Here is a 26,847-nt window from a genome sequence, read left to right as displayed (position 1 = left end):
TGAAGGCAAAGACCATCTCATCCCTACCTTGGTATTCCTAACATAGTGCCTGCATTAGAACAGGAACCTAATATATGCTTATTTCTTCATCCATAGATCTCTTATTATGTGAGAGGGATGAGATACAGAGACAGATAATTAAAATGCATGCCAAGATCATGGATGTGGAGCTGGGAAGGATATTAAAGTTCATCTGATCCAACACCACCCCATCTCCCATTTTACAGATGAATAACTGAGGCCCTAGAACAATGAGGTAACTCACCCAAAGAAGGCCACACAGGTAGTACATGGCAGAGACAGGTTTTGAATCCAAAACTATTGATCCCAAACCCAGCATGCTCAATCAAAGTTTGATGGACTAATGAATGAATGAGTCCCCAGTGACCTTTCCAGAAACATGAAAACAGGCTTCTCTTCTCCTTTAGGACTGTCCAGCTTCTAATTCTGTCCATCTGTTTGGGCCAAGGAAGGACAGATGGGAAGACAGGCCTGGAGGAAAGATTTTGGCTGCAAGTTATTTTTCCTGCCAAAGGAGGGTACTGAGAAGCAACCAAAGCATCGAGCAAGAGAGTCTGGAACAACTCCTGGCCTGGCCACAGCTGATAAAGGATTTAGGAAGCCTAGCCAGGAAGATCAAATCTCCAGGGGGAGTTCTTCCAGGAAGTAAGAAGGGGGTTTCGAAGCCACAAAAACCTCTCTTGTTCAAGAGGGAAAATGAGAGTCAAGGAAAAGAGAAAAATAATCAACTTTGATGAAATTCTCTCCAACCCTTGCCTAATGTTCAGAACCCTGGAGAGCAGCCACCAACAATGGTGGCCACTGGCTGGCTACAGAACCATTGCCTTCTTGCTGAGAAAATGAGCCCACTCCATGGCTCCCTTGTTCCTGTCCCCTGGCCCAGAGCTCCTGGCAGGACCCCAGGTACAAGCCCATGCCAGCCCTGAAAAGCAACCTTTACTATCTGCTAGTGGCTTTTGAGTCAGGTCTGCAAGGCACCAATAGGGGTGGGGGGTGCCTGGGGAACAGCAGGGAGGCAGAGGAGATAGACGGCAAGAGAGCAGTCTGGCAGTACTGAGATTTGGCCCAGAGAGACTCAGACATTGGACTTGTTTGGGCTATGAGAGAACCCAGGACACCAGGCAGGAAGAACCACACTGAGAAGCATAAAATACCATACATACCATAAGCTGTGTGCTTCAGGGTGGCACCTTCTCCTCTCTAGTCTCAGTTTCTCCATCTGAAAAATGAAATTGGATTATCTAGTCACTCTGGTCCTTACTAGCTCTGACATTCTATGTTCTAAGGTCTTTCTTCAGCTCTGATATTTTACATTCTAAGGGCCTTTCTGGTTCTAAAATTGTTTGTTCTAAGGTTCCTTCCAACTCTAACATCTTTTATTTTAAGATACTTTCCAGGTCTGATAATCATTGTTCTAAGTCTAACATTAAGGAACCACCACTATTGGACCCATAAGGGATTGAGGAAGTATTCCCACAACCTATTCTGTACCCATACACCTAGGCATGACTTTTGGACCTTGGTCAGTCCTGAGAGAACCTGCCTCTATCAATAATGGGCCAGGCTTCCTTATGTTGCACTTTGCTGCTCCTTAAACCCCAACTCCAGCATCCTAGGGACAATTTTACCTAGATCTTAGGTTATGATTCTAAGGCTTCCTCAAAAATGGGGGAGTAAAAAGGTACTCATTAAACAATATGAATCAGATATGGGATATTCCTACACAGAAGGAATTCTAATGAAGTTGGCATTTGACAAAACAAATAGTAACAGAATTCAGTAATTTAATGTATAACTACTGTATCCATCCATTTAGTGGCTGATACTTCAACCTCAATGGGGCATCAAGCAGTTTTCAGAACGGCTAACTGGGCATTTTGCATTTCACCTTGGCTCTGCGCTGTCCAAATAACTCCTGGCCTGTGTCTGCTGGTGAAATAGGCAAGCTTGGGCCAGTCCTCTTGTCAGTAATCTCCAAGAGCATTCGGAGTAAACTACCAGCAGATTTTTCTCCTCTATCTCCATTCAGCTCCAATCCAATGGGACTTCTAGAATTCTTGAAATCCAAGATTACTGCTAAGCCTGGATGCCTCCATCTCTAAGTTCAGGAAAAAAGGAACACAAAAGAGGCAGCCCCAACCCAGGCTCAAGCTTGCATAGGACACCCTCATGCTTTAGATGCCATGTGCTCAAAGTGGCTTTGGCCCTCCTCCTACTTGGCTGGCCACCCCCTGCTGCAGATTTCCTCTAACCTCCTGGTCCTTGCCACCCCCTGAGCCTAATTCCAATATACTAGTTTTACCCCCCCATTCCCTCAGGGTCCTGAGAGGCTGTTAATTTGAAAAACTAATCTATGCTAATATGCTCAGTGGATGCTAATGGACTGGATGGCTTCCCCCAGTGCCAGGTAATGTGCATTTCATTAAGAGAGGCCTTCAGTTCCTTAACCCAGGGGAATGGCTTTAATAGGAGAAGTTGGCAGCAGCAGGGCAGTCCAGTAGGGAAAAGATTTGGGAGAAGATGGGTCTTTCAGAGGGGCCCTTGAAATTTCCTAGTCAAAGACTGTCATATCTAGATGGAACCTCTGAACACAAAACATTAGGCCACCCAGAAGGAGTCTGACTCAGCCAGGGACTAAAAAAAAAATGAATGCAATTTAAGGAAATTGAGGTTACATCAAGAGAAGCCCAGCTTTTAAGAACAGGGAGGTCACAGTGCCAAGTCCTCTGCCCTAGTCAGACCTTATTTGCTGTTCTGTGTTCAGGTCCAGACATAAAGGTCTAGGAAGGACGTTGATAATCTGAAGCATGGACAGAGGGGAACAACCAGGATGGAGAAGGGCTTTGAGTCCATGCCATATACCGGTTCAATTGAAGGAACTAGCAATGTTTAGACTGGGGAAGAGAGGACTCATGGGTGATGTGGCAGCTGTCTTTGAGTATCTGAAAATCTATCATTGGAAGAGGGGTTAGATTGGGTCCCAACAGCCAGAACTCTGACCAATGGGCGGAAATTGCAAAGGAACAAATTTAATTTCAGGGGGGGAAGATGTTGTGACAATTAAAGCCGTCTTCTAATTAGAATGGGCTAGAGGTAATTGGTTCCTCTCGATTGGAGGACTTGAAACCGAAGCTGTCAGACCACCTGGCAGGTGCATTACTGTTAGCAGGAATTCCTTTTGCAGGGAGGGGGAGTGGCTGTTCAGACTAGATGACCACCCAGACCTGCCCTAACTCTGAAACTGAATCTGCAGAGATGGAGCGCCAAAGCTGGGACAGACCTTGGAGATCTCTAATCTGGTCCCTTCCCTTTGCAGGTGGGGAAACAGAAACTCAAAGACAATTAACTTGCCCAATATCACCAGTGGGGCAAGAGCAAGCAGAGCCTTCCAGAATCCTCCTCTCCTCTCTCATCCCAGGGCAGTGCTCTCTCCACTAAACTACCCATGTGGGCAGGGTTCCGTTCCCAAGCACTCCCAGGGATTTGTCATTCCTCTGTCATCCACTGTCCAGTCTCCCAAGCAAGGACGCGGAGCAGGAAGCCCAGCAAATCAAAAGACAGGAAGTCTCCCCCTTCCCCAGCCCCCCTCACCCCAGGCCCAGCTGAACAGGCTTAGTCTTCTCCCCCTAACCAATTAGCAGACCTGGGGAGGTCTCTGGGGAGCCCTGCTCAGCAATGGTGGTATTGATCAGGTCGAGGATTGGAGTGTCAGGCTGGAGAGAGTGCTCATTTAAGCAGCGTTCTCCTCCTTCCGAGACAGAGAGAGACAGGGAGAATCCGGAGGTGAAAAGTAAGTTGTATTTACTGTGATGGTAATTGAAAGGCAGTGGCAAGCACCCCACATTGTCACCGCCAATACCTAATTGCTACACAGAAAACTGCTGGGCATGGTGGGGAGGTGAAGGGGGAGGGGAGAGAAAAAAGTTAATATAGCTAAGAATCAATAGAGAAAGCATTCACAGTGTCAGGCACAATAAATGGGGCTGAACAACTGGAAACTGCAGAAAATTAGCCTCCGGGCTGATGCTGTTTGAAAGCTAAAAGCTGGTAAATGCAGAAACAGAAGGGAGTTCTCTGTCGCTCCTTATGTTGATGTGTTTACAGGAGACTGGAAGGCAAGCCACAGGATGGTAGGCTTGATCAAAAATGGTCCTCCCAGACACATGGGCTGTCAGAACCAGGAGGAAACTTGGGGGTCACCTAGTCCATCCCCCTCATTGTACAAAGGAGGAAATCGAGGCCCAGACAATAAGCAGCATCATATACCACCACCACCGTACTCTATCTGTAGGATGCTGGGAAATAGAATGTGGAATATAGAGGAAACCTTACAAAATGGAAATTTATGCTGGAAAGGACCTTAGAACAGAGGGGGGGCTTAGATTACTGAATGTCAGAGATGGGAGGGCCCTTAGAACATAGGAGGTCAGAGCTGGGAGGGCCCTTAGAACACAGGAGGTCAGAGCTGGGAGGGCCCTTAGAACACTGAGAGTCAGAGCTGGGAGGGCCCTTAGAACACAGGAAGTCAGAGCTGGGAGGGTCCTTAGAACACAGGATGTCAGAGTTGGGAGGGCCCTTAGAACACAGGATGTCAGAGCTGGGAGGGCCCTTAGAACACTGAGAGTCAGAGCTGGGAGGGAGGAACCTAGACAATAAAGCTCTGAGGCATCTGGGAGATGATACATCCAGTCCTTACAATTGCAGAATGGCAAACAGATGCAGAAAGCAGTGAATTTTCCAGGGTGGAGCCGACCTGCCCGACCTGGTGATGATCTGGACCACAGAAAGGCTTCAGTCCTGTATCCCTAGAGCCACAAAGGTGGCCACCTAAGGGGGAGGGACGCTTGAAAATCTCTTCAGGCCTAAGATTTGCATAAATCAGGCAACAGGGAAATCCCATTTGAGTCCATCTAGATGGACTAGTGGACCCTGGACCCCAGTCTCTTGGACCAGAGAATTAGTTTTAGTTTCTCCCCTGGGTAGGAATGGCTTCAGTCAGAGGTCAAGGACTATCAGATACCAGGACCCAACCAAAGGGCTGATCCCACTCCCTATCAGGGATCCTCTCCCACCAACTGATACCCAGATGCTGTCCCCAAAGAGGAACATCAGTCATAGCCTTGTTGGCAACCGGCTGCTTGTCTGGATTTGGGTTGTTGGAAGGGGAATGAGGAGGAGTGTATAGAATAAGGAGAATGGAGACTGATGGAGTTAAATATCAATAGGCAATAGTTTTCTTTTGAAAGCTCTCAAGCTGACTGATAGTATGTCAGGACTGGAAGAAACGTTAGAATATGGGATGTCAGAATTAGAAAGAACCTTAGAGAATGTCAGGACTGGGATGGGGCCTTAGAACATGGAATATCAGATCTGGGAGGGCCCTTAGAACCCAGAATGTAAGGGCTGGGAAGGCCTTTAGAACACAGAATGTCAGTGGTGGGAGGGCTCTTAGAACATGGAATGTCAGAGCTGAGAGGACCCTTGAAACATGGAATGTCAGAGCTGGGAGGGACCTTAGAATATAGGATGTAGTATGTCCTTATTAATATTTAATAAATAAATGTAGAATAATACATGTAAAATAAATGTAGAATATTAGACCTGGAAGAGAGATTAGAGCCCAAACAAACCTAAGAACACAGAATATCAGGGCTAGGAGGGACCCTAGAACAGAGAGCATCAGAGCTGGAAAAAGCTTAGATTAGCTAGTCCAGTCCACCTCTCCTGGCCACCCCATCATTTCTCCCACATGACAGGAGCCATGAGGGAAGCCAGTTGTCTCCCATCCATAGGCAAAAACAAGGCTGGTGGAAATAAACCATTCTGAGCAGCTCACAGTGGGCATAGGGCACTGGCCCCCACCAGGCAAGGGTGGAGGAGGAATGATGCCACCCATGCACCTTTCTGTCTTCTTGGAAAGCTGATTGCTTGCAAATGTAACACCTGCACTTGGTCTCCCTAATTGGCACTCACTCATTAAAGCCATTTCATCTAGATAATATATATATATATATATCTACCTATATATTTCATATATATTTCCATGAAATATCTGAGGATGACGAGGCAGGACTTCTGAAATATAAAAGGGAGGTTCTGTGGAATATGGGTGAGCTGGGCATCAGAATAAAGAGAAGAGAAAGGCCCAGAGAGACAGGAAGGGGCCCCAGAGGGGCCGAAGGGGATTTAGTCAGGAGCCTTCCAGGCCGATGGGATGAAAATTGGATATGTTTGTTGTGTCACTGATAGCTCCAGCTTCCAATGAGCCCATGTGGAAGTAGATGGCATCGAGGGGTATGGCATCTGGGAGCAATGAAATAGCTGTCTGCCCAGCCTTCTGTTGTAGAATAATGGAATGAGAATTATAGAATTTAGAGCTAGAGAGCTCGCCAGAAGGGACAGTGGAAGCCACCTCAGCCGGAACGACTCATTGAATGAGAAGCAAGGGAAACGCAGTGACACGCGCGCACCCTGAGAGGAAGAAGAGCTAGGATTTGAACTCAGGTCCCAGGACTCTGAGTTCAGCACTCTTTGCACCACACTGCCTCTGAAGGATCCCAGACGGACAGCCTCAATAGTTGTTATCCAATACAACGCCCTCATTTACAGATGAGGAAACTGAATTGAAATTCCAACAGGTTTCCTCTGACTACACGTCCAGCGGTCTCCCTGATACACTATGAAAGCAACAAGCTAACTAGCATCTATTAAGTGCTTGCTGTGTGCCAGGTACTGTCCTAAGTAATAGGATACAGATAAAAGCCAAAAAAGGGGGGGGGGCAATGCCTGCCCTCAGGGAGTTTAGTCTAATGAAAGAAGACAATGCATAAAGGGAGTTGAAAAGGGATGGATGGAAGTGAAGAAAGGGATGAACGGTACCTGGTTTGGGGGCATAGTTTTGAAAGCTGTAAACTTAGGAGCAGACCCAGGGAAATGAAGGTTGGCCATGCTGGGACCCTCTCCCAGATGGAGACCCCAGAAGGAACTCTCCAATGGGGGAGGAGGGCCGGACTGGCAGAGGAATATTCTCGGCTGAGAAGGACACTGGGATAGTTGAATGTTCCAGGGTGAAGAGGTCCCAGGAACTTAAGGAAGTTCCAGGATGAGATAGCGGCTGAGGTATGGTTCTGAAGTCTAAATTACTATGTGAAAATCTCTGGACTTGAAATCCCGAGAGCTGAGTTCAAATTCTCGTTGGGTATTTTCTAGTTGTGTGAATCTCCTTTCTCGGAGTTTTTATTTTCTCATTTATAACAAGAGAGGGTTGGATCAAAGGGCTCTAAGATCCCTGACATTTCGAGAATTCTTGAGTTCTTTCAGTACTGCTTTATCAGGGAAGTACAGGAGGCAAAGAAGATTATCTGAATCACTGGTTTTCAGCCCAATTAATATCTCCCCCACCCCAGCCCCTTGTCCCAGGGACCCATTGCTTAAGTTGCTTGACCCACCTCCTAAATAGTCAGCAGTGGTGAAACCCCTAAGGAAAAAAGAGATTGGTGGCTCTCAGATCTGGGAGCCCCTGAACTGGCAAGCCAAACCCAAGACTGGATGCTTTTACCACCAGAAGAGAGAAGGACAATGATGCCAAGCCCATATTGAGAAAACTCTCTAAGGTCACAGGACGGACCAATAAGGACAAACCAATGAGTCTACCCTTCTTTCCTCCATCCGACAGAAGCTGCCATGTAGTGTTTGGGCTGGGATTGGGGCAGGATGGACAAGCTGTTTGGGGTGGACACAAAGGAATAGTCCCCATCACTTGATATGCAAGGGCTGGCAGTTGGAAATGCAGCGGAGAGGAGATAGGATGTCAAATGTAGAGAGGACCTTAAAACATAATGTCGGAGCTGGACAGGACCTTAGAACACAGAATGGTGATGTTGGGAGGGATTTTAGAACATAAAATGTCAGAGGTAGAAAGGATTTTATACCAATATTCCCATTTTATAGCTGAGGACACTGAGTCCTATAGGAAGGAGCAGCTTTGTCCAAGGTCATACAAGATATTAGTGATCCTTCCTGTCCCAGAGGAGAAGAGAACCTCTGACCCTCCCTGGACTGGTTCATTGTCTAATCTTTCCCAGTGGAAAATCAGCCTGATTCCTACACTCCTTTTAAAGAAACAAAACCCGGGGACAGCTAGGTGGCTTAGTGGATAAAGCATCAGCCCTGGATTCAGGAGTACCCGAGTTCAAATTTGGCCTCAGACACTTGACACTTACTAGCTGTGTGACCCTGGGCAAATCGCTTAACCCTCATTGTCCCACAAAAAAAATAATTTTAATTTTAAAAAGAAAGAAAACTCTGGATTAAGCCTCCAGGAGTTGAGAGAGCTGAGTTCAAATCCTGCCTTGTCCATGGTTTCCCAGTGATCTTGGACAAATTGCTTTACCCTCCTGATGCCAAACAATGAAAGCCCGGGTAATGTAGCCTGCTCCTCCCAGGGGACCAGCAGGATGATGACTTCTCTTAAAAGTCTGTCAGGGGCTGCTGCTGAAGAGCAGAGGTGTTATGTCACCACCAGGTGTTTCTATAGGAAGGATAAGGTGCTAAGTCTATACTTCCAGTCTCTCTAAGTGGTTGTTTAGCCAACTAGAACAGAGAGACCTGAGTGCTAATTGCATCACACAACACCCCCATCTCAGCGTCTTGCAGAGAAACACTGATCCAATTAACATGGATCGAGTGACCCTGGTGTGTCTCTCATGTTGATGCATTTCTCCAGTGAAATTGTTTCCCTTCCTCCACACCCCTCTCAGTTGGTTGCCATGCCCACATGAGGTCAGAGAAAAAGCAGAGGGAAGGAAAGGCTCTTCCTGCACAACAGGGTATTATGGGGAGGGGTGGGGACAAGACATCCTAAGGTGTGGGTGGAGATGGGGGGGGGAGATAGTGGGGAGAAGAAAGAGGGCAGGAGGAACCAAAAAAGGCAGAGTCAGGGTTGGAAGGACCCTTGGAACACAGGACATCAGAGTTGGGAGGGCCTTTAGAACCCAGAATGTCAGAGCTGGGAGGGCCCTTAGAACAAAGGATGTCAGAACTGGGAAGGGCCTTAGAACATATCATGTCAGACCTGGGAGGGGCCTTAGAACACAGAATGTAAGAGCTGGGAGGGCCCTTAGAACACAGAATGTTAGAACATAGAGTTGTGAGAGCAAGAAGAAACTTAAAAATGATCTAGTATGAATGCCGTCAATTCAGAAACGGGTGAACTGAGGCTAAGAGACAACTGACCTCCCCAGTATCCCTCAGTGATTTCTCTGCAAAACTGGGACCAGAACCCTGAACTCCATACAAATAGCCCAGGATCCCTCCCTGGGCATCCAGTGGCCATGATTGTGTGTTTCAGAGCTGATCTGCTCTGGGATAGGAAGCCCCAGGTAGAAAGATGCAGCAGGCATCCTAATACGGGCCATGACCTCCCTGATGTTGGTTTGCAGGCACACATGGGCTTTCCCCAACCAGCTGTCAGAGGTCCATTTCTATGCAGAGAGACTGGAAATAGACTCATAATAGAATTTGATTGTGTTTGCTTAGTGAGAGCTCACCTGGAACTGGGAGGGTAGAAGCAAAATCTCAACAGAAGCCTCCTAATAAAGAAACACACACACCACCTGGTGCTGGTCCTACTTTTAGGCACTACTGGCTCCCATGGGGCCCTGCCTCAACTGTTGTTGAGTTATTTTCAGTCGTGTCTGACTCTCCGTGACCCCATTGGGAGTTTTCTTGTCAGAGATACTGGAGTGGTTTGCCATTCCCTTTTCCAGCTCATTTTACAGATGAAGAAACTGAGGCAAACAGGGTGAAGTGACTTGCCCAGGGTCACACAGCTAGTAAGTCTCTAGAGTCAGATTTGAACTCAGAAAGATAAATCTTCCTGACTCCACTGCACCACCTAGCTGCCTACCTCAGTACAGAGATACCTAGATTTTCCTATTTGTGGGAACAATTTCCAGAGAAATTCATTCACTCAGGAAGCATTGAAGTGCCTAGAGACAGCTGGTGACACAGTGGTTAAAGCACTGGTCCTGGAGTCAAAAAGACCCGAGTTCAAATCTGACCTCAGACATTTAGTAGCTACATGGCGCCGAGCAAGTCACTTGACCTATCTGCCTCAAGTTTCCTCATCTGTAAAAATGGGGATAACAGCAACATCTCCCAGGGTTGTTGAGAAGATAAAATGAGCTACTAATTGTAAAATGTTAAAAAAAAATTGTAAAATGCTACATAAATGATAGCCTTTCCTACAACTACAACTACGGCAATGTTGACTACTAGTCTCTGGGACCTCAGAAGGAACTCTTCTTAAGTTGTGTGTGTGTGTGTTTGTGTTGTCCATGCTCTCAAGCATTACAGACCCCTTAGTCTAGGGACGTCTGTGGACTTCATCCCCATTTCTTCTCCCTGTATAATTTGCATCCAAGAGTATCGATGAATCTCCCATAGCAGATCCATCCAATACACTGCGGGTTTCTGAAGGCCCCTGCCTTCATTGCTTCATCGATGCCTGGCACTTCATAAATCTTTATTGACTGATTGATTCCCCTGGTTCCTCCCCAGCAGTCTTCAGGCTTTCTGGCCATCTTCCTCTCCTTTCCTCTTATTACATGACCAAGCCCCCTCCTTTTGCCATTGAAAAGATTTAAATTGATCCTGTATCATTTTCTTATGGACCCTACTTACAAGGTATTGATTTCGCCCCCAACTGCTTTTGTCCTGTAACTGCTTAACTCACGATCCTTTGTCTCTGAACTTGGTCCAGAGTTTAGCTGGCCCGCAATGGGTTAAGTTTTTGAAAATCCAGCTCTTCTTGCCTCAAAGAATTTTGCTAAGCTAGGGGAGTGTGTGGGAAAACAAGGGAGTCTGGAGCTGATACCTTCATTCCACTAAGCTATATTCAGGGATGTCTGGTTTGCCGTCCAAAAGTCTGGACCACAGCATTGCACCTGGACTCAGACAATGAGCGCTTCTTATCATCATGAGGGAAGAAGGAGAGTTGTTGATTAGAAATAATAACATAAATTTAATGTGTTCTATGTAATACATTTACATACGTATCTGTATATAAATCTCATTCAAGCCTCACAACCATTTTTTGATATTACAAATAGGACAATATTCATTTTGCAGATGAGGAAAGTGGGGCTAAGAGGAACTTCTGTCATTCACGACCCCGTTTTGCCAGAGAAATTTTTACACAACCCCTGGTATATTGGTATGTAATCAAACATTTCCTGCCAAATTTTTCATGAGCCCCACATTCAGTGACGCAGCCCCATATGGGGTCACAACCCACAGTTTAAGCTTTGTCCAAAAGTTTCTCCCTACTCGAAAATTCCATGTTCTGAGTCCCCTTCCAGCTCTGATGGTCTGTTTTTAAGCATGTCTGATTCTGACAATAGTATTCTATGTTCTAAGATCCTTTCCTAAGGGCTAACATTAATATTCTATTTCCTAATGTCTCTTCAGTCAGTCAACCAGTCTTAAGTGTCTACTATGTACCAGGCACTGTGTCTGAGGCAGCTGAGTGGCTCAGTGAATAGAACACTGGGCTTCAGTGAGGAAGACCTGAGTTCAAATTTGGCCTCAGGCACTTACTAGCTGTGTGACCCTGGGAAAGTCATTTCACTGGAGAAGGAAATTGCAGAACATTCCAGTATCTTTACCAAGAAAACACCACGGGCAGTATCAGCATTTTATGGTCCGCGGGTCACAAAGAGCCAGATATGACTGAACAACAACAAATATGCCAGGCACTATACTAAATTCTGGGGAGACAAAAAAAGGCAAAAGAGCTGCCCTCAGGGAGCTCACAATCTAAAATATTTAAGGGTAAATCAGGAGCAATCTCAGCGAGAAGGCAGATTAAGATTAAGGGGAATTGGGAAAGACTTCTTCTAGGAAAATGGGGCTTTGAGAGAGACCTGAAGGAAGCCAGGGAAGGGGGAAGACATAGATGAGGAGGGGGAGAGTCCCAGGCATGGGGGAGAGCCAGGGAAAATGGACTGAGCAGGGTCTGAGGTAAGGGACAGCAGGGAGGTGAGTGCTAACACTCCATGATCCCCAGTGACTGCTTAGTTAACTACTGCAGTTACCAAATGATTTTTTTTTTATTCATGTAAGCATTTAAAGCTATAAATTTTTCCCTAAGCACTACTTTGGCTGCATCCCATAGATTTTGGTATGTTGTCTCATTATTGTCATTCTCTTCGATAAAGTTATTGATTGTTTCTATGATTTCTTGTTTGGCCCATTCATTCTTTAGAATCAAATTATTTAGTTTCCAATTGATTTTCATTCTACTTTTCCCTGGCTCTTTCTTACATGTAATTTTTATTGCATCATGATCTGAGAAGGATGCATTTACTATTTCTGCCTTTCTACATTTGACTATGATGTTTTTGTGCCCTAATACATGGTCAATTTTTGAAAATGTGCCATGTACTGCTGAGAAAAAGGTATATTCCTTTCTATCCCCATTCAATTTTCTCCAGACATCTATCATGTCTAACTTTTCTAGTAATCTATTCACCTCTTTCACTTCTTTCTTATTTATTTTTTGGCTATATTTATCTAATTCTGAGAGGGGGAGATTCAGATCCCCCACTAGTATAGTATTACTGTCTATTTCCTCTTGTAACTCATTTAACTTCTCCTCTAAGAACTTGGATTCTATACCACTTGGCGCATACATATTTAATATTGATATTACTTCATTATCTATAGTACCTTTAAGTAAGATGTAATTTCTTTCCTTATCTCTTTTAATGAGATCTATTTTTGCCTGCACTTTGTCTGAGATAAGGATTGCTACCCCTGCCTTTTTTACTTTAGCTGAGGCATAATATATTCTGCTCCAGCCTTTTACCTTTACTCTATGTGTATCTCTCTGCTTCAAATGTGTTTCTTGTAAACAGCATATTGTAGGGTTCTGGTTTTTAATCCACTCTGCAATTCACTTCCGTTTTATAGCAGAGTTCATCCCATTCACATTCACAGTTATTATTAATGACTGTCTAATCCCCTCCATTCTATTTACCCCCTTTGTACTTTTCCCCCCTTCTTTCACCCTATTCCTCCTCACAGACGTTTTACTTCTTACCCCTGCCTCCCCCGATCTGCCCTCCCTTTTTATCACCCCCCTCTCTTTTCTTTACCCTTTTCTCCCTTGCTTTTGTCCTCCCTTCTATCAGTCCCCCCTTTCCCTTCCCCTTTTGTTTCCCTAAAGAATGAGTTAAGTTTCTTTATCCCAATGAACATATATGTTATTCCCTCTTTGAGTCAAATCTAATGAGAATAGGGTTGAAACAATGTTCCCCCCTCCTTTCTTTCCCTCTATTGTAATAGTTTTTTTTTCCACCTCTTCATATGATATAATTCATCCCAGTCCTCCTCCCCTTTCCTCTCCTCCCCATAGACTCCCTTTTTAACCCCTTAATTCTTTTGTATCATCACATCAAAGACAATTTATATTTATACCCTCTATGTAAAGTCCTTCTCTCTGCCCAAATACATTTACAGTTCTTAAGAGTTATGAGTATTATCTTCCTGTGTAGGGATATAAACAGTTTAACCTAATAGGGTAACCTTTTTTTCCCCCCTCTGTTTGCCTTTTTAAACTTCTCTTGAGTCTTGTATGTTGAGATCAAATTTTCTATTCAGTTCTGGTCTTTTCACCAGGAAAGATTGAAAGTCCCCAATGTCATTAAATGTCCATCTTTTCCCCTGAAAGAAAATGCACATTTTTGCTGGGTAATAGATTCTTGGCTGCAATCCAAGCTCCTTTGCCTTCCGGAATATCATATTCCAAGCCTTGCGGTCCTTTAATGTTGAAGCTGCCAGGTCCTGAGCAATCCTGACTGTGGCTCCATGATATTTAAATTGCTTCTTTCTGGCTGCTTGGAGTATTTTCTCCTTCACCTGATAATTCTGGAATTTGGCTACAATATTCCTTGGAGTTTTCCTTTTGGGGTCTCTTTCAGGAGGTGATCGGTGGATTCTTTCAATGATGATTTTATCCTCTGATTCTATGATATCAGGGCAGTTCTCCTTAATAATTTCCTGGAATATGGTGTCTAGATTCTTTTTCTGGTCATGGCTTTCAGGCAGTCCAATGATTCTCAAATTGTCTCTCCTTGATCTGTTTTCCAGATCAGTTGTCTTTCCAATGAGGTATTTCACATTTTCTTCTATTTTTTCATTTTTTTGATTCTGCTTGACTGATTCCTGGTGTCTCATGGATTCCTTATCTTCCAACTGTCCCACTTTAATTTTTAAGGCAGTGTTTTCTTCAATGAGATTATGCACCTTTTTTTCCATTTGGCCAGATGAATTTTTTAAGGTATTGTTTTCTTCAGTGAGATTATGCACCTTTTTTCCATTTGGCCAAATGAATTTTTTAAGGCTTTGTTTTCTTCAGTAAAATTATGTGCTTCCTTTTCCAAGCTGCTGATTCTTTTTTCATAGTTTTCTTGTTTTGCTTTCATTTCTCTCCCCATTTTTTCTTCTACCTCTTGCAGTTGATTTTTAAAATCCTTTTTGAACTCTTCCAGGAAGGCTTTTTGTTCTTGAGACCAATTCACCTTCCCTCATGAGGCTTCAGATGTAGTCAATTTGAGGCTATTGTCTTCATCTGAGTTTGTGTTGGCTTCTTCCCTATTGATACAGAAGCTCTCAATGGAGAGGGCTCTTTTTTGCTTCGTACTCATTATTGCAGCTTATTTATTTATTTTTTAAGTTGAGCTGAGGTCTGCTCTGGGGGCACCAGGGTCCCTGTTTTGGGCTTCTTGTGCAGGGGTATAGGTGCTGTGTGACCGGGTTTTTACTCTGAGGCCTTTATGGTGTGTGGGGATCCCCCGCCCTGCACATCCTGTCTGATTGTGCTCGGCCAGCCAGGCGCTGGACCCCGGCGTCTGATCCCGCCTGACCTGTTCGTGGCCCTCTCGGCCGGTGCAGGTAGGTTTTTCCACTGTCCTTCTTGGCCACCAGATTTTTAAACCAGGTTCCAGGGGCCTCAGTTGTTCGGCTGTGGCCAGCAGCTCCTGCTGACTTGCCCCGACCCCCTCGGCGCTGGGCTGCTGCCCTGCACTGGGTCTCCCTTTTGCCCAAGTCAGACTGACCTTTTCCTGAAGTCTTCTAAATTATCTCTGGTTGGAGGACTGTGTCTCTCTGTCTCTTTGCAGGTTCTGTAGTTTCAGAATCCGTCCAGAGGCTTGATTTAATGTTCATTTTGAGGGAACAGAAGGAGAGCTCAGGCAGCTTGCTGCTTCCTCTCCGCCATCTTGGCTCCACCCCCCCAAATGATTTTTTTTAATAGTTAAGGCATGGACAGAATTCAGCTGATTGTTTCCAAATTAATGGGTTGGATTTCCTACCTGTGTGATCATTGGCAAGGAAGGAGTTTAATCCCCCTAGACCTTTGTCTCGCTATAGAATGAGATTGGTCTATACCAGCCCTAAGGACCTTCCCACCTCTAAATCCTATGCTCTTTTTCAGGTGGGGGTGGGGGGTTGTGGTGAGGCAGTTGGTGTGAAGTGACTTGCCCAGGGTCACACAGCTAGTAAGTTGTCAAGTGTCTGAAGCCGGATTTGAACTCAGGTCCTCCTGACTCCAGGGCCAGTGCTCTATCCACTGTGCCACCTAGCTGCCCCAATCCTATGCTCTTTTGAATATAATTTGTTACTTAAAGAACAGGTTCCTTTTTGACTCAGCTCAACCAGTTGTTTTCCCAATCTCCAGTCAATGGACAGAATTTAACTAGTTCCTTCTTTCACAAAGTGAGTCTGTTTTTTGTTGGTGTTCAGTCCAGTCTGACTCTTCTTGACCCCATTTGGGGTTTTCTTGGCAAAGATACTAGAGCGGTTTGCCATTTCCTTCTCCAGCCCATTTTACAAATGAGGAAACTGAGGCAAACAGGGTTAAATGATTTGCCCAGGGTCACACAGCTAACAAGTGTCTGAGACTGGATTTGAACTCATGGATATGTGTCTTTTAGAAAGACTGCAAGCCCAGTGCTCTATCTACTGTGTGTTGCCAACAGCTAAATCACAACCCTGGCTGGGAGGTGTGAGGACATCCAGTTATCCCCTTGGCTGGAGCACCACTCTACTTATCGGGCTGTTTGTTTGCATCGGAGAGGGTCCAGCAGACAGATGATGGTGGCGGCTACAAATTGACTGTTCTTCGGGACCTGCTCCAAGCTCGTCTGTTTGAAAAAGAGGTCAGTGGGCAGAGTTTCTGCATTGCAGAGCCCACAGGCTAGCAGGGGAAGGAACTTGCCTGAGGATGTTTCTCTGGTCCCATGCTGACAAACCTGATGACTATTATCGGGATGATTATTGATAGGCTGAGCAGGGTGGCTCTGGCACTTGATAAAACACAGAGAAACCGACATTCTCCGCTCGTTGTAGCTTTGGATCCCAGCTGGAAGATAGCGATGGAGCTCCGTGATTGGGGAGATGGGCAGCAAAGGTTGGGATGAAGCAGCAAACCCTGTGGAGGAATTGGAAAGAGGAGAGGGAGGCCAGAAGAGGAGTAGCGGAGAGAATGGCCCAAGCAGTGCTCATCTGTCACTGTGTGTGGAAAGATTCTGAGAACACAGAATGTCAGTGCTGAGAGGGCCTTAGAACACAGGATGTCAGAGCTGGGAAGGCCTTAGAAAACAGGATGACAGAGCTGGGAGGGCCTTAGAACGCAGGATGCCAGAACTGAACTGAAAGGGAGCTTAGAATGTGAAAGGTCAGAGGTGGGAGGGCCCTTAGAACACAGAATGTCAGTGCTGAGAGGGCCTTAGAACACAGGATGACAGAGTTGGGAGGACCCTTAGAACACAAAATGTCAGAAGTGGAAGGAAACTTAGAACACAAAATGTCACAGCTGGGAGGGAGCTTAGAATACAGAATGTCAGAGTTAAGAGGGTCTTAGAACACAGAATATTCTCTTTTATATATTTTATTCTTCCCCAATTTCATGCAAAAACCACTTTTAACATCCATTTTAAAAATGTTTGAGTTCCAAATTCTCTTCTTCCTTTCCTCCCTCCCTTCTTCCTTCATTGAAAAGGCAAGCAATTTGATATAGGTTGTACATGTGCAGTGATGCAAAACATATTAGTCATGTTGTGAAAGAAAACACAGACCAAAAAAAAAAACCCAAGAAAAATAAAGAAAGGCTTTTTAAGTGCTTTGATCTGCATTCAGACCTCATCAGTTCTTTCTCTGAAGGCAAACTGCATTTTTCGTAAGTCCTTCAGAATTGTCTTGGATCATTGTTATTGTTGAGAAGAGCTAAATCATTTACTTGATCATCAGACAATGTTGCTATTACTGTTGTAAAATGTTCTCCTGGTTCTGCTCACCTCACTTTACATTCGTTCATGTAAGTCTTTCCAGATTTTTCCGAAAGCATCCTGCTTGTCATTTCTTAACTTACAATAATATTCCATCACAATCATATACCACAACTTGTTTAGCGATTCTCCAATTGATGGGCATCCCCTCAATTTTCAATTCTTTGCCACCACTAAAAGAGCTGCTATAAATATTTGTGTACATCTTGGCCCTTTTCCTTTTTTGCTTTTTAACTCTTTGGAATAAGGGCCTAGTTGCTGTATTGCTGGGACAAAGGGAATAAATGAGCAGTGGCCACTCCCTGATAAAACCATATAGGCAGATGGGTTAAACCAGGTTGAAGGTAACTGATGGGAAACTTATGAGTTATGGGGATGTCTACCCCAAGCATATGAAGAATTCTTCCCAGCAGAATGGCGGGTGAGAACAACTCATTCCAATAGTCTCGAAAGCAGCTGAAGCAGGAGTGCTTAGAGCTTGGTCAGATACCAAATCACCAGTGGAGGGGCAGCTAGGTGGTGCAATGGAAAGAGGACCTGTCCTGATTTCAAATCCAGGCTCAGACACTTACTAGCTGTGTGACCCTAGTCAAGTCACTTAATCCTGATTGGAAGAAAGACACCATAGTCGTCCACTGAATTCCAGGGCCATCACCAGTCATTCTTGACCTTTGTCTTGCCACTTGACTTCAATGACTCTAGAGGAGAAAGTGAGGGTGATGACTTTGTGCAACTCTGCCTCACATAAATCCAATTCATGCACAGGTCAAGACATTACCTCATGGTGTCATTGGTCCTCTTGGAAAATCAAGGACAAACAACAACACTTTGAACCTAATGCTATTCTCTGGGGCCAAGCAAAGTCTCTTCTCCATCCAAGGCAGCCCTTCTTCCAATACCAGCATCTCTTTTTCATATTAATTATTGTCTAGTGTTGTCCAGTGCCCCCCATGTTTGAGGAGTAGAAATGATGCTGGCACTGGAGTCAGAAGACCTGAGTTTGAATCTTATTTCAGCTCCTGATGACTGTATGACATCTAGCACATCACTCCCTGTCTCTGGGCCTCAATTCTGTCCTTTCTAAAATAACACTAGTCAGTCTCTCGGAGCTATAGATCTGTGGTCCTACCATTCCCGTCTTGCATTGGTGATGTTGATTTTCTTAACCCTATCCATATTCTAGTTCACCTCATAAGCTCTACCCACTGAGACTGGTTTAGATCCTGACTCTAGCGACCGACATCTTGGTTCTTCCTCTTGAATTGAGCTCAGTTGGAAAGTTCACAAATATGCCAACTGTGCTTCCATCCAAGTAATTGCCTACAAGGTAGTGTCAGTTGATAGCTCCTAGCATCATAGATTTGGAAGGGGAGGAGCCCTAGAGTCCAGCCCACTAGAGATCTCCCTCCAAGTGGGTATCATGTCATAGACTGCATTCTCATGCCAGCCATTGGATCAGCTAAATCCACTTCACTGTGTGATAACCTCACCCATATCTCCCCACTTCTTCCCAAATATAGTCAGAGAGACTTTATGGAGTTGAAAGGGAATGTAAGAATCATCAAGTCCAACCCTCTTATTCTTCAGACAGAAAAACTAAGGCCCAGATAGATTAAGTGAATCGCTTACAGTCACTCAGTTGGTCAAGGACAGAATTGGGTCTAAGATACAATCTCAGGAAATGAGGAGAGAGAGAGGAAATAAATCTGGAGACTCATGTAGAAGACAGTGTTATAGATATTTATGTCAAAAAGACCTGAATAGGCAGTGGCAATAAGAGCACTATACTTATAATCAGAGGACCTGGGTTCAAATCTTGATAATGGCTATGATCACAAGCAAGTTGCTACCCTCCTCTGGATATTTGCAAAATGGAGGTTGGAGGGGTCAGGTGGACTAGATGGGTGGGGTCAAATGCAAATAGAAACAGCTGGGACTAAACTGTAAAGCCTTGTTGTGGTGGTGGTTGTTCCGTCCTCACTGAACAATAACAACATTATCCATGTTCTATCGTATTTTGATTTATTTTGTTAAATATTTCTCAATTACATTTGAATCTGGTTTAACCCTACAGAAGAATGTTGCCTATGATTGTTGTGCAGAAACTGCATTTCCCTTCCTCTGTGTGTGTGTAAGAGAGAAAAAAAAGAGAGAGATTGATTGATTGATTGATTCTGGAGTATTGTATTCAATTGGGAACAGCACAGTTTGAGATGGACATTGGTAAACTGGAGAGTGTGGGGGGGCAATCATGATGGTGAAAGAACTAGAGGTTATGTCATAGCAGGGTCAGTTGAAGGAACTGGACATGTTCAGCCTAGAGAAGAGAAGATTTAGAGACATATGACAGTGGGTTTTAAGCATTTAAAGGGGTGTCATATGGAAAGATCAGACTTGTTCTCTTGAGACCCCCAGAGCAAGACTGGGAACAATGGATGGTGATCCAAAGAGGAGAATTTAGGCTTAATGATATCAGGGAAAACTTCCCCAAAATGGGGGGGGAGGGCTCTCCATAAATGGCACTTGCTGCTTGGGGAAGTAATGGGCTCCCTGTCACTGGAAGGGTTTAAGCAGAGACCAGATTCCCCACCAGTCAGGTATGATATCAGAGCACATTCTAATGCAGGGAGGTATGGGCGGGTCTGGGTGGTCTTAGGGGAAGGGGCCTCCAGCTCTGAGATCCTGTGGTCCTGTCATGTGAACATTCTCTCCTGCCTCAGACATGCAAACTCTTGAGTCTGGAGCCAGAAGCAGACTGTATGTCCCCAGAATTGCCCTTTAAATTAACCTTTAGATGTATCCAGTTAACAACTTAATCCATCTTCCATTCCACCCCACCCTGAGACAGACAGACCCACTGGCTCCCCTCTCTCTGGGTGTGGCTCACAGCAAGGTGAGGTCCCTCACCAGTCAGACAGTGGAGCTGGGTGAATATTCTAGGGAAAGAAGGCTGTTTCCCAAGGGTTAAAACTGAAGGCAGAGGGACCATTCTTTTGAGGACTGAGATAGAAGGATGCCAAAGCTTCTCCCCTTGTTAGCATGCACAGGGCTAGTGCTGGCCATTGATTCAATCTCCCTTTACCAGCCAGCTAGCTTTGTAGAATGGAAAATTTTTTGTTCATTGAGTCCACACAGCACTTCTGGACCCATCTGGTTCATAAGGAAAAGAGATTATTTTAAGTAGGCTGGGAGAGAGAACGTGGGTAAGTCACCGATGACTACTGCCACTCGCAATCTTGGGATTGGAAGGAGCTTTGGAGGTCACCCCATCCAGTCCCCTACCTGAAGCAGAAATCCTTTCAATGATCTCCCCAAAAAGTAGTCATTTGGTGTCTATAACAAAGTTAGAGAATTTCAGAGTCAGAAGGGACCACTCTAACTAGCTAATCGAGCCCATACCTCTAACCCCTCAAAGTGGTCATCTGCAATGATGAAGAACTCACTACCTATAAAGGTAGCCCACTTCTCACAAAAGAACGAAACATAGTTCCTCTTGCTGCTGGGTCACAGGTATCATCCCCCCCCCCCCACAAAGGATAGGAAATTTAAAATGTAACCCTGAGATATTTTTTTGGAAAGGTTTATAGGAACGTATTAAAGACACTCAGAAGGCCCTTCGAATATCAAACAGCTGTGAGCAAACACTAATTTGATGCTATAAGTGTTAATGAATCCCAGACATGCAGATTAAATTCTCTTTAAATCACACGTGGTTTTAAAATGTATTTCTCTGTCTAGAGTACCTAGTTCCATACAAGGTTATTGAAACACCTGGGAGACAACTACACCAGGCTGTGAGGGATGAAAGAAACAGAAGACCTCTCCCCTGCCCTCAGGAAGAGTACAGTTTAGAGAGACCAGACACACAGATATGGACCCATTCGTTTTAATACTGAAACAAGGCTGCTTAGAATTAAATCATGTGTTGTGACATCTGGGCCTCAAGTTCCTCCTCTGTAAAATGAGAGGTTTAGACTAAATGATCTCTAAAGACTTTTCTGGGCAGTCAGTTAGAGCTCTGGGCTTGGAATCGGGAAAACCTGAGTTTAAATCCTGTCTTAAATATTGACTAGTTGTGTGACTCTGGGCAAATCACTTTATTTCTCAACCTTAGTTTCCTCATCTATAAAATTCAAATAACAATTGCATCTAATACATAGGATTGATATGAGTATCAAATGAAGTAATATGGGTAAATTGCTTTGAAATCAATTATTAACAATCTGTGTTCTGAGGCCCCTCACAGATCTGACATTCTTTGTTCTAAGATTCCTTCCAGCACTGACATTCCATGCTCTAAGGGTCTTTTCAGCTGTGAAATTCTGTGTTCTTAGGGCTCTCCCAGCTCTGACATTCTGGGTTCTAAGAGCCCTCCCAGCTCTGACATCCTGTGTTCTAAGAGCCCTCCCCAGCTCTGACATTCTGGGCCCTCTCAGTTTTGATGCTCAGTGAGGGCATTTGAAAACATCACCCCCAGAAGGAAGCCTTTCCCTGATCCCTCAGTAGATCATGACCTTGCCTCTCAGACATCCCATAGCCCTTTGTTTTTTTCATGTCCTCTAGTGTGTTTATCATGCCATAGGTATATGATTCTTCCATGTCTTATCCATCAGGCCTCTTGTCTTTTTAAACTTTGTGCTTTCCCGGCTGTATTGCATGTTGTTCGATATTCACTTGATACATGTTTATTGGACGGATGGATGAATGAATGAAGTTGGGTCGTTCCTCTTCCTCAGAGATGAAAACCTCTTCTCAGGAGGAGACTGAAGTGAACAGAAGAGAACAGTGAAGACCGGAGAAATTCTTTCCCTGGGGGCCTTGGCCACAGAAGTGAACCCTGTGCCTTTGTGGATGGAAGGGGACTGATGAGACAGGGAGCAGAACACGCTGCCCTGGGATGTGCGTCCTGGGGGTTCCCCTCACCAGAGGTCTTCAACCATAGGTTGGGTGGCCACTGTTGGGGTTCATTGCAGAGGGGACCCCTGTCTGGGCACTGGTTAGACTGTAGGGCCTCTGAGATTCCCTCCTGACTCTGGGATGCCACGATTCCCAGAAGTGGCCTGAGGCCTAAACTCTGCCCTCCAGTCTGGCCAGCTCAGGCGCCTCCTCTCTAGCCATCTGGGGCCACCCTTTAGAGGACACCAACTCAAGGTCGCTCCTTATGCCGTAGGGGACGCTGGAGCACGGCTCCGCCCCTGGCCCGGGACAGGGTTGAGGTAGCACCACGCGTGGCTGGGATTCTGCTCTGGGCCTTGTTGGGGAAGGGCCAAAACAGGTTGAGGAAAATAGCCGTACTCCCTGTTCTGTCCAAACCCATTAAGCACCTATTTCATTTCACTTACAGCCCGAGAAGCCACATCAACACATAATCAGAACTACCTCAGCACACTTGTCACTTTGGGTTTACACAATTTTCTTGTTTGGCTCTATTGACAAGAGGGAAAAGCCCCTGGCAGGGAGCTGGGGGCAGGGAAGGGACTTTCAGCACTACTTGTCTGCAGAGGCAAAGGCCCCCCTGCTCCCAGAAGGGAAGGACACTCATAAAGCCAGAGTTCCAAGCCCACACCTGCCCTCAGAACAGAGGATCTCAGAGCTGGAAGGAGCCTTGGAACAAAGAATGACAGAGCTGTAGAGCCCTTAGAACACAGTGTCAGAGCTGGAAGGACCCTTAAAACAGAGATTGTCAGGGCTGGGAGGGCCCTTAGAACACAGGATATCAGAGCAGGGAAGAGCCTGAAAGCCTAGACTCTCAGAGTCAGGAAGACCCTTAGAGCATAGAATATCAAAGCTGGTATAGTTCTCTGAACATAGAATGTCAGAGCAAAAGGGAAACGTAGAACATAGAATATTAGAGCTGTAAAAAAAACGTAGTGCTGGGGCAGCTAGGTGGCACAGTGGATAGAGCACTGGCCCTGGATTCAGGAGGACCTGAGTTCAAATCCAGCCTCAGACCCTTGACACTTACTAGCTGTGTGACCCTGGGCAAGTGACTTAATCCCAATTGTCTCACCAAAACACACACACACACACACACACACACACACACACAAACCAACAACAACAGCAACAACAACAAAGTGCTATGGTCCAGACCTTATATTCCACAAGAGCCACACCCAGGGTCTCAGAATAGCCTGAAAGAAGCCTGGAGATCTCTCAGTGCTTTGTCGAGCCTGCATGGCTTCAGCCTCACCTGCACTCCTCACATAACCCTGAGCCCTCACCTGCCTCAATCCATTCAGACACTATCCCATCCATCACCCTCAATGCCAGTTTCCTTTGTCCATCTCTGGGTCCTTGTGTACGTAATTGAACAGTCCAATGATACTGGTGCCTTCCTCTCTGTCCTGCTTCAGCCCACTCTTCTGCTTATTATCAAATGCTCTCCTGGCCCTCGCTGGTTGTTAGCTCTTCCCAGTCATGGAAACAGAGAAATGATAGGGCTGAAAGAGACCTTAGACCAGAGACTAAATGAACACAGAATGGTCAAGCTGGAAGGAAATTGAATCATCATCTAACCCTGGGCTTCATAACCTAGGGGTAGGAAGTGGTTTCCTTTGTAATCCTGTTGTTTTTATTTTGTACATTTAAGAACATTATTCTGAGAAGGGGTCTGTAGGCTCCACTGGACCCTGCCCAAGAAAGGTCCAGAAACCCTGCTCTAATACAACCCCTTCTCCTCCACCTGAGATGGCAGGTGACTTGGCAAAGGTCACACAGTGAATATGGATAAGCTAGGATCTGAATCCAGCTCATGTCTCCCTTTCTACTAAACCTTCCTGGAAGTAGCCCAAGTCTAGGCTCACATAAGGGATAGGGTTTGGGGTCCAAGTTGAGCCCCTGTAAGTCCTTTACATCTCTCTGTGTGTGTCTCTGTTTCTCTATATATCTCTCTTTGTTTCTCTCTGTGTCTCTCTCTGTCTCTGTCTCTCTGTCTCTGTGTCTCTGTCTCTTTCTGTCTCTCTGTCTGTCTCTGTCTGTCTGTCTGTCTGTCTGTCTGTCTGTCTGTCTGTCTGTCTGTCTCTCTCTCTCTCTCTCTCTCTCTCTCTCTCTCCCCCAAGTGGTGACACTTGGCAGGTACCAGTTTCCTAGGACTATTCAAGGTTCTAAAGTAAGGGAAGGAGATAGGGGGATGTCACACTCTGATGATCTGTAGGACTCTTTATTTTCCCCAAATATGCCCTCTGAATCAGTAGACCCTTAAGGTACCCCTGATTATAGGAAATAAAATTGCCAGTTCAACAGTTACACATCAATGGGAAACTCTATCAAGGACCGGGAATTTGTCACCGAAGACCCACTGGACCAGGAGCTGACCAACCTCCATGGGGCCAGGATTTCCATACAAGGAACTGGGATTTGAGACTTGGTCCTTGATTAGACCCTCAATCACCAAGCTCATTTACGACTCCATGCAGTCGACAGAGTCTTCATCTCTCTCCCAAGCTCCGGTCCCTCGTCTCTGCCATTTTTGGACATCTCTACCTAGATGCCCCATAGGCATCTCAAAAACAGAACTCATTGCCTCCTTCCCTAAACTCATCCCTTCACCTAACTCCCCTATTTCTTTCAAGGACACCACCTTCTTCCAGTATCCCAGGTTTGCAACTTCAGAACCATCACTTCTCTCTCCCCCATCAGATCCAATCAATTATCTTGTACTAATAATTCTACCTCCACAACAATCCCATTCATACCCTCATTATTTCTTCCCTGGACAGTTGAAATTGCCTCCTAATACATCTCCCTGCATCCAGCCTTTCCCTTCTTCAATCCATCTTACCCTCAATTTCCAAATTCATATTCCTAAGGAACAAGTCTGTCCATGTCCTTCTGTGTTTGGAAAGTTTCAGTGGCCCCCTATTACCTCCATGATCAAATACCCATGCTTGTGTTTGGCATTTCAAGTCCTTGTTAAGCTGATTCTTCCTCCTCATGCTCTCTACATTCTGCTCAACTGGCTTAATTGCTATTTCTTGTTCGCTCCAATCCATCTCCACCTCTTTGCACAGCCTGTTCCCCAAGTCTAGACTCTTAGAGCCTCTGGCTCTCTTTAAGGCTCATCTACAATGCCACTTCCTACAAGAGACTTTTCCTTGCCCCATCTCCCAAAATTGTTACTTCATATTTATTCTTTTTTGGGGGGGGCAGTTGGGGTTAAGTGACTTGCCCAGGGTCGCACAGCTAGTGTCAAGTGTCTGAGGCTGGATTTGAACTCAGGTCCTCCTGAATCCAGGGCTGGTGCTTTATCCACTGCACCACCTAGCTGCCCTTCTCTTCATATTTATTCTACTGGCACAGTGGATAAAGCACCGGCCCTGGATTCAGGAGGACCTGAGTTCAAATCCAGCCTCAGACACTTGACACTAGCTGTGCAACCCTGGGCAAGTCACTTAACCCCAATTGCCTCACACACACACAAAAAAGTCCCAACTACTCTACCAGTATTTTATTTTTACTTTTCTTTGTACATGTCATAGCAACCACCCCAATAGGGTATAAGCTTCTTGAGCACAGGGACTATTTTCTTTATGTCTTTGTGTCCCTTGTACCTAGCACAGTGCCTGGCTGTTGTCACTGAATTGCCAGTAAACACATCCTCCTCAGGGATTTCCAGATAGCTCTAAAACCTACAGGGAACCAAGAGCCTTCTGCTCAGCACTGGGATAAAAAAAAATTACCCAATCCCTGACTTCAAGGGGCTTACAGTCTAAGAGTGGAGATCATACACTATACATATAAAAATAACTAGCATTTATATATTGGCTTAAAGTTTGCAAAGCACTTTTCATATATTGTCTTATAGGATCCTCATAGAAACACTGTGAAATATTACTATTAACTCCATTTTACATGTGAAGAAATTGAGGCAAACAGAAGTTAGGTGACCTGCCAAGAATCACACAGCTAGTTAAGTGTCTAAGGCAGTATTTGAATATGGGTCTTCATGACAAGTTCAAAACTCTATCCATTATACCTCCTAGATAAGAATAGTACAAGGTAGGGGGTAATTTGCTAGTGGGGATGGGGGGTGGGAAGGGAGGAGAGAAGAGATTCAAAATGCTCCAGGATTATTTGAGGAGGGGAAAATTGTTTTCACTCAGGGAAGGCTTCATGGAGAAAGTGGGAGCCAAATGAGGCCATGAAAAAAGGGGGAGGCTTTTCAAAAGAAGAAGTGTGGAGGAAGGGCATTCTAATTACACAAATGGACAAATACCAGGGAACAGCTGATCATCCAATCTGGCTGAAACATACAATGTGCTAAATGGGATAGTGAATTGAGACTAGAAAAAAATCAGATTACAGGCACAGCCTCAAAAGCCAGGCTTAGGAGTTTGGACTTTATCCTCAAGGAAATGGGCAGCCATTGAAGGTGTAAGCAAAGAAGTAACATAGTCGAACCTATGTCTCAAGGAGATTGTTTTTTACAACTGTGTGAAGGATGTAAAGAGTCAGTTCACCTCTTTGTATGTCAATT

Source organism: Dromiciops gliroides, chromosome 3 (assembly GCF_019393635.1).
Source record: "Dromiciops gliroides isolate mDroGli1 chromosome 3, mDroGli1.pri, whole genome shotgun sequence".
Taxonomy (NCBI): Eukaryota; Metazoa; Chordata; class Mammalia; order Microbiotheria; family Microbiotheriidae; genus Dromiciops; species Dromiciops gliroides.
Note: the sequence above shows the minus strand (reverse complement) of the source record.